We start from the raw sequence: 12,963 nt of genomic DNA, 5'->3' as shown, positions 1-12,963 counted from the left end.
TCCCTTCCTGTAAGAAAGTGTCTAGGAGACCTGTGGAGGAGCAGGGACTCTTGCGTTTGAGCCCTGCAGGGCCAGAAAGATAGTTCTGCACCAAGTGTCTGTCACAGAGCAACGGGTAGGGCAGACACACAGGAGAGCTTCACTCATTAACATTGGTGTTGCCATGACAATAAGCTGTTGCCAGGTAGCAGTGAACTAGAAGAGTGAGAATTAGCAAAGCCTAAAAATAAAGCTGTTGTTTCTTCCCCATCTAGATGTCCATGGCTAACAGGCAGTGAGCTCGCCTCCTCCTCTGCACCCAGCCTCTCTCCAGCCAGCCCCCACTGTGGCCTGACCCGGGAGCACACAAGACAGCATCCAGCTCAGAGCAAGAGCGTCTGACATGGGGACAGAATCTTACCGAAGCAAAGACCACACCCAAAATCACTGAGCAAACCCAGAGGGCTCGCTCCCTCCCTTGGACCTAGAGTGCTAACCTCAGTTCCTGGCTGGATGAGGAACAACTAACCCCTCTGTTCTGAGAGCTGGGACATGTTCTTCTCCCCCGCACTATACATGCCTCTCCAAAAAATGCTCAAATGGGTCCATGTCCCAGAGGCAAGAGTGGAGTCAGACGCCTGTGGCTCCTTTTATAACTATACTACCACCCAGAAGCCACTGCCTAATAATGAAGAAGTGGTGGTAAATATCTCTGAGGCGCACTACCTTAAGTCTTCTGATTTGGTTTTGGTAGCAAAGACTCAAGAATTGAGCATGACTTTTGACCACTGTCCCTGACAGCACATTAAGTTCCAAGACGACAGACACTGAAGCTAGCTGGACACCTTTCTGGCCTCAGCATGTGGTATCACCCCAGATGTGTCGTGAGAGCATGGTAAATACCCTGAAGACAGGAGGGAGGGGAAGAGGCGCCTGGCTGACATGGCAGGCACAAACAGCAAGGCATGGGCAACAGTGCCATCTGGCCTAAGTGAAGGACTTCTCTCTGGAATTCTAAGCTCTGCATTCTAAGAACCTAAGCCCATCCCCTAAGCGGGTCTCTAGCCTCAGACACTGAGTTATCATGTATATAGCTGTGTCTTGTGTTAAATGTATCTGACAGACTGAAATCCAGAGCTTTGGTGGCCATGAATTCTTTTATAAGTAATGTTAGTAAGATCTCCTCACACACAGCATCCACTTCGCTTCTCTGCTATAAAATACCATGTGCTCAATTTAGACGGAGGGTGCTCACATGGCTCTGTACTCGGAGCGAAGCTAGCGGCAGCATTTGCTTTCCTGGTGTCTTTCCCTGCAGCCTCGCTCTCAGTTCTCCCTACCCATCAACACTGCTGCGCTGAGCAAGGGCAAGCAGGGACCTCCAACCCCCATGCAGGAAGGAAATGAAATTCCCCTCCTTCCAGAAAGCACACAACCCAGAGAAAGAGAGAGGTGATTGCTTGGTTCTTTATTCTGAATCATCCCAACCATGTAAGTTTGAGTACATAACTTAAAGGTGGGAGAGACAGTGACAGGCTAAAGAGGGAGCTAAACCAATGGGGACCTGAGAACAAGCACCTTTCATGTCTCCAGCTCACAACTTCCAAGTAAGACCACACCTAAAAGTTATTTTCCACTCTAGGGAGAGTGGAAAATCAGTCCAACAGATTTGACCTGCCATCTGCCACTGCCACTGGCCTGTGAGTGCAAGCTCAGAGAGGAGGTATCATCTTAGAAACCACAAACCCCCTAATCATGCTGCCCTTGAGCCCTGGGAGGTATGATCCAGCGGACCTGCTGTTGATGGATGCCGTCCCTCTGAGGGCTAGAGTACCTTCATGCCAGCCCCTGCCTTGGCCCACAACCAGCAGGACATCCCCTTGGCCACAGAGCACAGGAAAGCTGGTCTAAGGCTGTCCAGAGCAAAGGCCTCTCTTGGATGGTTTGTGATAAAATGCACCCTGACTTCAAGTGAAGCCACTACCTTGGTGTTCAGGAGCCCAGCCTATTACCACTCCCAAACTGTGAAGTTCTCTCATTGATGGTAAAAAAATTCCATTTACACCTGCAAGTTAAAGTGCAAAGGACTCGCTGTCCCTGGCTCCAGCAACCCCAACAGTTATCCCTGTAACGGGCTGTTAGGGGATCATGAAATATAGGTCGGACAGATGAATGATGAGAACCCTGACTCGACCCAAACTTTCCCTGTCACGCTGCCTTGGTCCTGACTCACAGGTCACCTAGCACACCAGGTGGATGCCAGCACAAACACGGATGAACTGGGATGAAGGCTCCCCACCCCCAATTTCTCAGGCTTCAGGGTGGATGGAGGTGTTACCATCAAACCCAGGCCTCCTCACGGGAAAAGGAGACAAGGCAAACCACTTGAATACTTTCAAATAAAGCGCTGTCGCTCCAAAGCCATTGTAACTAGTATTCTTCCTGTCTTCCCACAACAGTATTCACTATTTGGGGTCACAATGTCAGCTCAGCTTACCCTGAGCACCCCATGACATAGGATGTGCTTATGTCCAGCAACGGCTCCCATGAAAGCAAGCACAGTGGCCCTAAGGAAGTCATTGAAATAGCAGGTCCCAGGAGGACAGGGCTCCCTGCTTGTCCTGCCTTTCTCCTGCACAGAGCAAGCTGTGTTCTCACTCTGAATCTGCCATTTTTAGAAGGGGTTGAAGTAAAATTCCGATTTCCTCTGCCCTCCCCTACCTCTGCTCCTCTACCACGTGGCCCTGTATTCTATGTAGTGTGACTTGCTAAGTCCCCGATACAAACTCCTCGGCAGACACACACATTTTAAGAGTGTGCATCCCTTAAAATAACCGGATTGTAAACCTTCTGGTTTGAGCTGAGAATTCGATTTGACGACTAGAGAGATTTGGGTTCTTAAGAAAACAAAAAAAAAAATGGCTATTTTGAAGAAATGTGTGAGTAATTTTTAAGAAACTGGTGGTTGAAGGATAAAAGTGTCTGACTTGCTTTGTGCCCAGCAGATTCTCCTTTCGAAGTACAAATATCTTTCCACACAGTTCCCACAGGGAGTTTCTGAAGCTCAAGACAGTATCATAAGACCCCACCTCCTTTCGCTGCATTCCTAAACTATAGCTTCACCCTTTGCCAAAGAAGTGCCAACCGGGCACTGTGTGAAGTGTAGTTAACCACCACGAGCCAGCTGCTAACCATACAAAGTGGTACACTGTCTGCAGAGAAGCCCCAACCTGCTACACACACACACACAGACACAGAGACACAGAGACACACAGACACACACACACACACACACACACACACCGTGAAACACATTGTCTTCTGAGGACCATCAAATCTCAGGCACATGACAGCCCCCCTCGGTGAATTTCAAACACACGCTCCAGGCCTGCTGTGGAGAGACTCACTGGTGTCTGTTTAATTTTGGTCTGCTTTCCAACCACACAGATTTATAGAAGGGATGCTTGCAAAAATCTCTGAGATGTTTGATTATTGTTTTCATGAATGATCATGCACATGTAAAGCCCAGATGTCAGAGAGTCTTAAGACACTGACATGGTTTGGGGCTGAAGTAGAAGAGAAGGAGAAGACCCAAGAACAAGAGTTGCCAGGATGTATAATACCCACTGTCAGATGTGCGCCATGGCTGGCCCTGCCCAGTGCACACGCCCCTGTTTGATAAGCAAGGGGCAAGGTGAGTTGTATGTGGCTTAGTAACCATGTTCAGGTAACAGACTTCTCTAGGAAGATGGAGTGGGTGACAATATACACTTGAGGTTCACTAGGCTGCCACTCCAGGGCTCAGATATGATTTATATCTTAGTGGCTGTATAGTCATAGTACTCTGGCCATTAAATAGTCGTCTCTTCTTCACGTTTCCCTAATGTTCAAGGGCCCCAGCCATCTGCCCCTATGGCTGGCACTAATTGCACAGATCCCATTGAAGCGGGGGTGGGGATGGGAGAGCTGCAGCACCAGTTGTCCCTGCAGGGGAGGAGGGGCTCCAGAGGTCCACGGCAGCACCAGGCATTGTTACATGGGACTTCATCAAGATCTTACCGAAGGCTATCTCACTCAACCCAACCATCTAGCCAAAACCAGAGTAGCCTCTCAGGAGCAACCAGACTCTCACCTCCTCTCTACTGGCCCGTGTGCTATCCAGCCATTCCCTCTTTTAGCAAGCTATAACTTTGCTGCCTTTGGGCAGTGTGTGTGTGTGTGTGTGTGTGTGTGTGTGTGTGTGTGTGTGTGTGTTCCTTCATTCAATGTAGACTCAGAGAAAATTAGAGGAGACATCCTACTGTGTTTTATGTTTCTTTGCTCATCAGCTCAGAACTTACAAAGAACATGTTGTATTCTAGGTACTAACGAATACTCACTAGAAGAAACTTCTACTTTCTGGAAATCAAGTAGCCAAGGTATCACATACTCTCCAGACCCCTAGCCTTCTAAGTCTGGCGGGGCTACTACCCTCCATACAACCCTTCTGGCTAATCCCTTCCTCCCATCAATCCCTTTCTTTCTAACATCGCGGATCCACAGACCACACTATCTACTATAGCATCCTGACTGACGGAATCACCTTATGTCATTTGTTAAGCTCTACGTGGAAAAGCTTGTCCTGACACCCTAAGTAAACTGCTCATTTTTTCTTTTAAAGGTAGAAATATGGCACATCAACAACCCTCTTCTGATGCCCTGGGAGATACTAACCTATCTTATTAACTTAAATAGGAAAAACTACAAAGCATTAGGCTTTGGCCTCAAAGTGCCTCTTAAAGCATCAGCAAAAACCACTTAGGATGCATTTCCTGAAAGGTAACAAGCATGCAGCGAGATGCCTGCTGCACAGCACCCTATAAACAACCCATGAGGATCCAGGGGACGTAAAGCACTCAGAGTGCGCTTGCCAACTCCTCAGCTTCATGTGTGAAACCCTTCCCACTGCTTTCACTGGTCCTCTACAAGGACCTAAGAGGAATTCTCTTTCTAGGAGAAGCGACAGGAAGAAGGAAAGGGAAGAGAAGCTGGAGACATTGCCGGCTTGGCCAACCCTCTGACCCTCGTGCTGTGAAGGGCTTCCTAGACACAGGTCCCAGCCCGGGAACGCCCCCACTGAGTGTCTCCTCTTAACAAAGCAGCCACAAAAACACCTATGAGGGATTCTTCTGTCTTACCAATGTATTTGAAATATAACTTAAGATGTATATTTACAAAGGTCTATAGAGCTTTGGGGATGTATTTTTAATTTTTCTAACAACAGCATCCACTTAAGTCATTTTACTCAGAGATGCATTTAAAATATGAAATTGCGGTATTTAAAACTATGGTGTAGGAAACACAGTGCAGGATAAACTTTTACTTCCACAACAAAATGATGGGTGTCTCATGTCCCCTACAGACTATGCGGGTAGGCTACATAAGGATTGGCAGAGTAAGTCAGAATAGGTCACAGAGCTAAAGAAATGTGAAACTGGCCCTTTAAGAGAGCAGAGAGCTAGAAATGCTGGGCCTCTCTCTAGGGGGCAAGGTTGGGTATAAGAAAGAGTAGGGGTCATCTTATTTCATATTTAAGTGAGGACACAATGAAGAGACAGCCTCTGTGATTCAAGAAACAGTTCAAATCAGGCACCTTGATCTTGAACTTCCCGAGATTCAGAACTGTGAGCAACAAACTTCTGTTGTTTATGGGCCACCTTGTGGGCCGTGTTCCAGCCCAGGTGTCTGAACAGACTGAGAGCACCAAATCTGCTTCCTACTTCCTGTTACACAAACACCAAGCCCAGACAGTCACCAGTTGTCCACTCAGCATCAATTGGGGACGCCGGATGATCCTGACTTGTGCAGCTTACCATCCACCGCCGCAGGGAACATCCAGATAACACAGATACAAAGGGTTCTAAGTGCACATGGCAAGATAAAGGGAACTCTGTTCAGAGCAGAGGCCCGGGAAAGCCTATTCAGGAGAAGGGACATATATCGAGACTGGAAGAAACAGGAAAGGAAAGGAGTATGTGCACTGGACAGTCCACTTCCTCCCTGTAACTTAGCTAACTGTCACTTCCCAAGGCCCTGCTCTACCAGTTCCTATGTGGAAATGCAGAGCCTAGCCTCTCAAGGAGAAAGGACACACCCACTCCACCACACAAAGACCCTTCCAAGTCTAATGCCCTAGAATCCTGCAGTGCGGTTTTACCCCATCCTTTAAAAGGCTAAAAGAAATGGGTCTATTTAGGAAGAAAGGCAGGCAGAAAGGAAAAAGAGAAGTGGGCCCGGAAGTCTCGCTGGGTGGGAAAGCACTCTAGTTTTACAATCTTCCAAAACATGTGGCTATGACCCCTCTCCCCTGGGAAGGGATAAATGTTCTTTGGGGCAGAGTGTGAGTGTGTGTTTTAAATAAGCATTCTGAGAGAAATGTAACTAGTCTGTTTCTGATTCATTCATAACTCACCAAATTATTGTTTTGCAATCACCATTTGATGTTCAAGAAACTGCCCAGCCTCCCTAACCCCCTTTCTCCCCCTTTGAAGTGGCAGCTGTGTGGACATCACGGAGCCTGCACTGTACTGAAGAACCCAGCCTGGGGCTCTGGCCCTGAGGTCTGACAAGAAGCAGACCCTTGAAGTCACAACAACCCCTTCTACCCTCCTGGGTTCTGTTTAGCAAGCTCCCTGGTGCAAAAATGTTTCCCAATTACATATCTAAGTAGACCACAGCACGAGGGGAGAAGAGGAAGAGAGACAGCTTTTCCCAGTCCTGACATTAACACACTGGAGGAAGCCAAGGCATGCTGGCAACTGGCTGAACACAAGGGGGAGTGTCCCCAACATGTGTCACCTCCAATTCCTGAGGCTTGGTGGAAGCAAGGAGGCCAGCTGAACACAATGCAATGTGGCCTCCAGCAGAATGACTCAGTCAGTTCTGGGTCTAACACATTCTCTACAGGAACTGTATGGTCCCAGCAGACAGCAAGAATCAAGTGGGGCCACTTCTGGTTGTCGTGATACCTGGGTAGAGAACAGAAGCAAAAGGCCAGAAAACTCCATAACTGAGAAATACTGTACCCTAACAGCGCCCCTACTGAGAGACATCACACCCCAGCAGAAGCCCAACTGACAGATACGATACTTTGCAAGAAGTCTCTACCTACACCTGCTGCCTGTGGCACTAAAGAGGATGGCACTGAGCATGGGGAACTGGACAGAGCCCCTATGTCATCCCCCAAGTACTAGCTTGCTGCTTCTGTGGCCTGGTAGTCCAAACATGTGTGCCTCACTCCAGACAGGAAACATGTGGCCAGAACTCCAAGGTGGAAATCAAGTTACTTTCTAGCGTTCTCGGAAATGCTTCTAGGATCCCATGACGATTCTGTTTCCAGCTACTTTCTTGATCCGTTAACAGGCACCAGGCATCCCAGAAGCGTGGTGTCTCTGTAAGTTGCAGACTGCTTTGTCAGGGACGCCTGACTCGTGGGGTCACAGTATCCTCAGGGCCTCCCTCATCCTTTTCATTGCAAAGGAATAAAGCTTGGAATTTATACACAAAACACTTTCAAATTAAATAAAGGCTCCAGGGATCGCGTCAGATGGGATGCTCTCCTGTCATCAGGCATGCCCCGGCTCTGCTGGGATTGGAGGAGCTTGGGTAAGGTTTATCTTACAGCAGGAAGAGGCGCTGCCCAAGTATAAAGATCCAATAAGCAAAATGAAAATCCTCCAGCCAGTGATTCTCAACTTCCCTAACGATGCAAACCCTTAATACAGGTTCCATATATTGTGGTGACCCCAACCATAAAAATATTTTCACTGCTACTTCATAACTGTAATTCTGCTACTGCTATGAATCATAATGTAAATATCTGACATGCGACCCCTTTGAAAGGGTCATTCGACCCCCAAGGGAGTCTCAACCCGTAGGTTGAGAACTGCTGTTCTTGACCAAAATAACTTCTATATACGCTAAGAATGTGGGAACTGTCTTTCAATGATCCACATGCAGACTTAAAATGTGAAAATCTAATATGCTGAACTAATATGCTAAGCTGTAATTGATGTTCTATATAGTTATTAAGCTCTTCTGCAGGTTTTAGCTCAGATAAAAATTTCAAAGTGCACAACAGCACTGATTGCCTGAGGGAAAGGAATTGAGACTGTGGGAAGAGAAAGGAGAAGCCAACCGGGAACCCCTGGCATCAGGAGTACTGCAGGCTTCATGGCAGGCTAGGAGACTGAACAGGGTCCTCAGTGGGCTGTGCCTCAGTGTCCCTGAGAAGGAGCTGGATGTTGCTAAGACCTGTCTACTCTAAAACTCTGTAGGTCAATGTAACCTATCAACCTTATCAATGAGGGGCCTTTGTTTCAAGGTCAGCATCATCTTCCCTCTGATTACAACTCATAAAAGAACCATCCGTGTTTGCATACGTGAGGAAGGCTTTGCATCATCACTCTGAGCTCCACCCCACTCCAATAAGAAAAATTAAGATACTGGAAGTATGCCTGCCATGGAGCGATCACATGTTCTCCCTTACTGAAGGGTCCAGATAGCATTCACGTGTCCAACCTTTCTCCAAAACTGCAATTCTAATGCATTTAAACCAATAAAGACAACCCGTTCTCCTCGCCAGAGAGTTGTGTGGTAAGCCCCTAAAAGACAAACCATGGTTCAGTCTGCTGCGGGCCACTTGGAAAGGCTGACTACTCTTAAAGGACGATAGATAGATAGATAGATAGATAGATAGATAGATAGATAGATAGATAGATAGATAGATAGATAGACAGATAGATAGACAGATAGATAAATAATATGTACTTCCTCCTATGCCTTCTACTCTGCACTCTGCTGTGTAAACTGATAATGCCATGGACACTGCCACAGACATCTGATTTCCAGGGCCACTTCCCAAGGACTGAACCTCCCCACTCAAGGTGGCAGAACACTATCAGAAAGACAAGAGCCTGCAGACACTGTTACCTGCTGGTTACCCAGTCCTGGAGACACCTCTCATCACTATCAGAAAGACAAGAGCCTGCAGACACTGTTACCTGCTGGTTACCCAGTCCTGGAGACACCTCTCATCACTATCAGAAAGACAAGAGCCTGCAGACACTGTTACCTGCTGGTTACCCAGTCCTGGAGATGCCTCTCATCACTTGCTGGCACCTGACTCAATGCTAACGAGGACAGGTGAAGCTGTACACAACCGACTTGACTCATAAGTAGTAAAAATACTACATTTATATAAAAGATGAGTAAATTGCAAATATTTCTTTTAAGGCTGAAGCCCTAACAGTTCCAAGACTGGCAGCAAAGACAGTATGTAGTCTTCTGATGAGTGTGGGAGAAGATGAAGAAGAGGCGGAAAGCGCAGGTTAGGAACTACTCACATGGTACTTAAGGGAGCAGTGAGACTTCTCAGGGACAGACTCCTTGTGCCACAATGGGGCTTGGCTGCAGGAGCCTTGTAAACCAAGAGAGCACCAAATTGCTACCAAAGAAATGGAAAAAATGATCGCTCAGCTTTGGTCACAGAAAACCCAATTGGGGCTCTTTCTCCATTCACTGCCATAGCCTACAGCCCGTCCTGCCATGGCACCAGGGAGATGGAGATATAGAAATCCCAGTGTGGACAGGAAGAGGCTGGATGAGGGTTGTGGCACATACCTGTATCAGCAGCATTCTGGAGTCTAAGACAATAAAATTGAGAGTTCCAAGGCTAGCCTGGGCTCCACAGTGAGACCCTACCACAAAAAAAAAGAAAGGTAGTGGAAAAAGAATGAAGAGGAGAGAGAAGGGGAAGGAAAGAAGAGAAAAGAAAGAAGGAGAAGAAAAAAAGAACAAACCACCAATGGGCATATTCATTTAACGACTGCCAGCACTAGTTCCCCAACTGGGATGAGGCTTTGTGAGAGGGGCTTTGTCCCTCACTGTCACAATCCTGGTCTCCCGAGTTCTCACCCTCTTACTAGGAACACCAGGCCAGATATGTCTTCATCACAGGGCCACCGGGTGCAGATCAGGGTGAACAGAAGCATCCAGACCTCCGAGACCTAACTGATGCTGTTGGCATGCCCGCCACCCATGCTGACCATCAAAAACACTTCTAGACCCTGACCGTCTCCCCTACTAGGAAAAACCCATCTCTGACAACCGCTGCTATGAAATGGTCCTTGGAACTTTGTAAGCTCCCATAAATGTCCTCTAGAAGATTTAACCCCTCACAAGATAAGGTAATCACTATGGCATTAGTCACCTCCAGGTAAGGGGGAGCTGGTTTTAGACCCCACTGCTACCAAATTCAAGGATACTCAGGTCCTGTCACCTCTGCACGTAAGTGACACACACCTTTGGTCTTCTCTAACTGATTTAAAATGCTATCATGCAAATGGGACAACATCATTCTGTAGTTTAGGGAATAATGACAAGAAAAAAAAGGCTGTATCTGTTGGTAACAGACCCATTTTCTTTCCATATTTTCCATTCGGTTGAAAGTGAATATTGCAAACCATACACTAAAAGGGCCAAGACACTCACAGAGAGGGTTTTGTGTTGCGTGACCAGTCTTCTTTGTGGATATGCTGATAGATATCCTCTTGAATGTGCAATGGATTTTTGACATCAAACCAAGGGAAGCCCTGAGCCACCCATTCCCCCAGCTTCACCCCGCCTTTCTGCAGGCACTAGGTGCTGGCCTATAGAGCCAGTGGTGGCAGGATGACAGAGACCAAATCAGCACATTAGATCACCTCAGCTTTCCTAAGCTCCACAACTGAGTGACTCCCACGAGTTAAGAAACAAGTAGGACAATGGCCACTTCACAAAGGTGATGGGAGACAAGTGGGCAACACCCGTGGTCTGTGGCAGGAGCAGTGTGTAAGCATGAAAGGCATCGGCTGAGCTGAAGTGTGGGGGCTAGGGGCAGTGGGGAGCACAGCCTGATGTAGGGGATGCTGGAGAATCCCGATAGTGGCCTGTGGGACACGGGGATTCACTGCTACTGCAGCCTATGGGACACGGGGATTCACTGCTACTGCAGCCTGTGGAAACACGCGGATTCCTCTGCTACTTCAGCCTATGGTACACGCGGATTTCACTGCTACTGCGGCCTATGGTACATGCGGATTTCACTGCTACTGCAGCCTATGGGACACGGGGATTCTATTGCTATTACAGCCTATGGTACACGCGGATTCCACAGCTACTGTGGCCTATGAAACACGGGGATTCCACTGCTACTGCAGCCACTCCCTGTGTGCTCAGAAAGGGCAAATTTACAACACAGTGGAGTACCAGTACACATACTACATAGGTTAACATACTACACAGGCCAACACACATCAGGAAAAGCTTAGAAAAGAGGTTAGGGAAAGAGATCATAATATTGGATCAAAAACTGTAAAATATTAAAATGCATCCTCACTTTGAAAAATTTCTTAAAATAAAATGACAAAATATACGGCACATCTATTAAAGCTTGTCATATCTCCATGAGCCTGTGACAATAAATGCCAGCCCCAGCTGCCACCAGGGACACTACCTGTGAGCAGCTTCCCTGCATTTCCCAGGACCACCTGCCTAACCCTGCCAAGTTTTCACTTCTCCGTGCCTCCCCCTAGGAGAACCTGAAACACACCAGGAAGAAAGCAAAAGATTTCAAATCAAAGATGCTAATGAATTTGCCTTTTCCCGCAAATCTGGTTCAAGTCTTTACAGTCTGGAGACACGGAAAAAATCATTAACATCATGCAAGGCAGAGATTACACCCCCACGTATGTGCAGCAACTATAATACATGGAGCTGTAATTAATTGTTAAATCGTGAGTCATCTTTGAGGCTAAGGAACACATTTAAATAGCGCTAAGGGGAAGTCTCGGGCTCCAGGGTGACAAGGAAATCTCCTGGTCACAAAAGCAGCAGCTCCCTGAGAACCCACTCTTCAAGGAAACATGGTTGGGGACACCAGTGCTACAAGCCGTAGGGCCTTACTGCAGGGACCAGGCTGCCAGGCAAGAAGCTGAAACACAGGGGACAGAGGTGCACACTGGAGCTCGGGCCTTTCCAGGACAGCTTTGGCCCCGCCTCCACTGCTGACAGCCTTGATAGGACTCCTCCCACTCTCCAGACCTGGCCAACCCACTACCCTGGAGGCTACCCCACCAAGATTGGAAGTCCATTTCCAAACAAAGGTCTCTGGGTCATAAAAATTCATTAAAGCAGAAATAAAAATCGAATCAAACTGACTAGATGTAAATCAAAGGCAGACTCTCAACAAAATGGCAATTGACTCCAGAGGAACCCTGATGTTGCCAGTCACACATCAGGCTTTCTCGAGCTAAACTGGTTTGCACGACTTTGTTTTTTTTTGTTTTTTTTTTTTCCCTAAACAGGGTTTCTCTGTGGCTTTGGAGCCTGTCCTGGAACTAGCTCTGTAGACCAGGCTGGTCTCGAACTCACAGAGATCCGCCTGCCTCTGCCTCCCGAGTACTGGGATTAAAGGCATGCGCCACCATCGCCCGGCTGCACGACTTTGTTTAGCAAGACTAATATTTTCAAGCCAGACTCAACCTTCCAGATTTAGAAATTAATACAATTCATTTCAATTTGGTGCTTATAGTAAAAATTTACTATAACCCATTTGCCTTATTTAGTCATTGACCTAAACATAGGGAAATCTCACTTATCGAAATGTTTTGGGGAGATGGCAGATCTTATCCTTGAACAACTCCAAATTGCTGACTTTTGACAAAAACAAAAACCATGGTTTCAGTACCTGTATCAAACATATTTTAAGCTAAGACCTAAATGAACACTAATAAGTAAAATTAAATTAGTCACTGAAAATTGCTATCCATAATAGGTTTTTATTACATAATAAATAATTGCATTATATCACTAAGTCTTAATTCAATGGGAAACACACACTGTGACAGATTTCCTGGGGTGTAATTTGGATTTAAACTGCAGAGCACTCTGGGTTTAATTGGCTGT

The 12,963-nt window shown here is 47.0% G+C and overlaps 1 protein-coding gene across 6 annotated transcripts in view; it reads right to left on the bottom strand.

Annotated features, from left to right (window-relative positions):
- The window catches only part of Cacna1c (calcium voltage-gated channel subunit alpha1 C), a 562,741-nt gene that overhangs the window by 427,261 nt on the left and 122,517 nt on the right, over positions 1-12,963 (bottom strand). The window lies entirely within an intron of this gene.

This window comes from Chionomys nivalis, chromosome 1 (assembly GCF_950005125.1).
Source record: "Chionomys nivalis chromosome 1, mChiNiv1.1, whole genome shotgun sequence".
NCBI lineage: Eukaryota > Metazoa > Chordata > Mammalia > Rodentia > Cricetidae > Chionomys > Chionomys nivalis.
This window is presented reverse-complemented; position numbering and strand designations above follow the sequence as displayed.